Raw genomic sequence first — 3,349 nt, 5'->3', positions numbered from 1 at the left:
AGGGGCAGAGTTTCTTTGTGTAGTCCTGGCTGCCCTGGAACTCTGTAAACTAGGCTGGTCTTGAACTCACAGAGATCTACCTATCTTTTCCTCCTGAGTGCTAGAATTAAAGACATGCACCACCACCACACTTCAATTAGCTGATATTTCTAAGAACTATGGACTAGCTATTTGTTTCCTTGTTGCTGAAGAGAACTGAGTCAAATTACAAAAAAACAGCAATGTCTGACCTCAGGCTACAGATGTGCGGGGAAGCCCCTGTCTGTGAAATCTTAAATGACTCACCTTTTTGTCCTTACTTTGCATCAGAATGTCTAGGTAGAGTTTTGCCTATAAAAGAACTTGGGAGAAACTCCCAAAGACCAGTGAAATTCTTAGTTAGCACTTCATGACTCAGGAGTCCACTAAAAAATGTGATCCCGCAGTTTGAAGGACCTCTCTGTCTCCATATTCTGCACCACATTTGGTGTCAGTGAGCCATCTTTACCACCCCCCCCCCCCAAAAAAAAGCATTAAAATGACACTGAGCTGGGACATGAGCTTGAACTTGGCTCTGAGGGACCAGGACACTCGGGAGAACCCTGCTCAAGGTCCCTGCGTATTTATCCCGTCTGTCAGAATGTAAGAACAGTTTCTGTTCCTTGCTCTCAAGACGGGAACACTTTGAAATTCTTTCTACCACTTCTGGACATCCACGTTTAGTCTTTAAAGGAGCTGAAATGGTAAGAAAGCTTGGAGAACTTTCTGGAAGCATGCAGTATGAAGGAGAAGGGCCAGGATGTTAGAGTGTTAGAGGCATGTTGCCTGCCTTTGAATTAGTCACCCCAATCATTCCACTGTCCTCTTTGTTTGATCCTTCCCTATTACCCCATCTTTTTGTTTCTTTTTCCTCCACAGCCCCCCACATGTCCTGGAATCAAGGGTCTTGGGGCAAGGCACCATGTCCTTGGCGTGATCAGAGCCCTATGCTGGACATCACAAGGGCGGGGGGGGCGATTTCAGAGGGTCCTAGTGTGGCCTGCATAACAGCACTAACGTGTGTGTGGAGCTAGGAGAAGCATTGCCGAATGAGACTCATTGTCTCTGGGGTACTGTGGTGAGGTGCTGGTCACGGATCCCCTCATGCTTTCCCACAGCTGTTGGCCTGGCCCCATGCCAGGTGGCTGGAACAACTGTGGCTGTGCAGGTGGACTGCAGAGACTGGACACAATGGCGTCCTGTCAACATTTGCAGTAGACCGGGGTCTTGTGAGGACAGAGAGAAGGCCTTCTGACTTCACTTTCACGTAGAAAAGGAAACTTTCCAGGGCTGTTGTCTTTCCTAGAATTCCTTCTTTAAAAACATCTGTTGGGAATACAGTTGGATATTAGTAATACTTTCTGGTTCAGATAAAAAAATAAAAGCCAAATACCATTTTGAGGTGGGTGTTGTCTCTAATAAGATTAATTGGATAAGACTAGTGTGAAAATAGAATCTGGGATACATGATTAAGACACTAGGTGTCTTTTTGTTTTGTTTTGTTTTGCTTTTTGCTCATGCCACTGCATACAGATGTGGTTGTGAAATAGTTCACATCAGGGCCCACTGAATGTCCTCACTGGACTTTTAGGAATGTGTTCACTGAGACAGCCAAATTTGATTTCATTTGGTTTGGCTCATTGCACTGGCTGTGAATCAGAGAGTAGTCATTTTAATATCGAAGTGGGATTTATTTACAAACATCCTGCTGCAATTATTCTTTCAGAGGTCATAAAGTTTTTTTTGTTTAATTTCCTCAAAAAATTTGCTTTCTAGTTTTTCCTTTTATCCATAGTTTGTGCTAGAATATATTAAAGAGGTTTTCTAGAACAAAAAAAAAAATACAAGCCCTGATCCACAGATAAATGTAATATCTTTCATGTGGTTTATCTTTCGTGTTTGGTGAGAGAGAACCGTGTATTAGGAATCAGTCTGGAGATGAGTGTATTGCTAATTCTGAAATGTTCTTAAAAGCTATAGTGATTTATTAAACTGTCCCATTATTATTGTAAGCAACAATTTAATATTTAAGTGTTCTGAGTCAGTATTGTGTTCCTTCTACTTAGCCAACAATGGCAGTATTCTACAACCCCCTCCCCCCAAAGACTCATGGATTAGACAGACCTGAATTTTAATGATGGTTCTACCATCTCTGGGCCAAGCGACTATGAGCAAGTTAGTTAGCTCCCTGGAGTCTCAGCTTCAGACTGTGCAGCTAGAGTAACCAGACTCATTGTTTGCTATCCTGAGATGAAGTAAACCGCTGAACTCACCAAGCACAGTGGCTAATTTATGAAAAGCACATGGCCCATGGTACTAGTCAGTCCTTGGCCACAGAGCCTGCCACATGTGAGCAAGTCAGGACCAATACAGTCTTCCAACTTTGATTTTTCTTTCTTCTTTCTTACATAGATGCTTATGACAACTCCAAGTTCATTTTCTCAATCCCATTGCTAGGTATACACAACAAAAGTTTACCCCTTGAACCGTTCAAACTACGCAGTTCGGTACAGTTAGGTCCATGTATGTTGTATGAGCAGAACTTTCTCCTTTCTTAAATTGAAACTGTGCCTTTTGGGTAATAACTGCCTCACTTTCTGATGAATCTCGATGGCCACTAGGCTGTCAGCACTGCGTATCTTTTAGGTATATCATGTACCCAGAGCTATTTTTAGCTTTTCATGTCTAGCTTGTCTTACTTAGCGTTATGATTTCCCCATTCACACATGTTGTAGTATATATTAGATTTTTGTTCTTTTAAAAGGCTAAATGGTAATTCTGTTGTATTTACATGCCACCTTTTGTATGTTTATTTAAGTCAGTAGACCTTGAATTGTCTCTGCTTTTTGGCTATTATGAGTAATGTTGCTTTAAGTGTGGACATGCCCATCTCTGTTTGAATTCCTTTTAGTCACAGACATGTATGAATGTTTGATGTTGGAGACGGAGCCTAGAAAAACTGTTTCTAGCTTCATCTCTGCTGTTGTGATAAAATGATGACCCAAAGCCACTCATGGAAGGAAAGGATTTATTTTGTCTAACAGGTTCTATCACTGAGAGAAGTCAGGGCAGGAACTCAGGGGGTGATATGAAGTAGAAACCATGGAGGAATGCTGTTTGCTGACTTGCTGAGTGGCCTGTGGTTAGCTAGCTTTCTCAGGACTCTTAGCACAGGGAATGATGCTTCCCACAGTGGGCTGGGCTCTCTTTCATCAATGAATAATCCAGACAGTCCCTGATAGAGTTATCCAAGGGCCGATCTGATCTAGACAATCCCCCAACCTCTAATACCTCCACTTATTTAATATTTTCCTGAATGTTGTAATAGGAG

At 42.1% G+C, this 3,349-nt stretch overlaps 1 protein-coding gene and 1 non-coding gene across 3 annotated transcripts in view; one reads left to right on the top strand and one right to left on the bottom strand.

Moving 5' to 3' along the window:
- The window catches only part of Esr1 (estrogen receptor 1), a 377,923-nt gene that overhangs the window by 164,145 nt on the left and 210,429 nt on the right, over nt 1-3,349 (top strand).
- Nucleotides 895-987, bottom strand: LOC113457917. Its single transcript, XR_003378390.1, has one exon. It is a non-coding gene; the product is annotated as a small nucleolar RNA SNORD88 (small nucleolar RNA).

Source organism: Microtus ochrogaster, linkage group LG9, assembly GCF_000317375.1.
Source record: "Microtus ochrogaster isolate Prairie Vole_2 linkage group LG9, MicOch1.0, whole genome shotgun sequence".
NCBI lineage: Eukaryota > Metazoa > Chordata > Mammalia > Rodentia > Cricetidae > Microtus > Microtus ochrogaster.
This window is presented reverse-complemented; position numbering and strand designations above follow the sequence as displayed.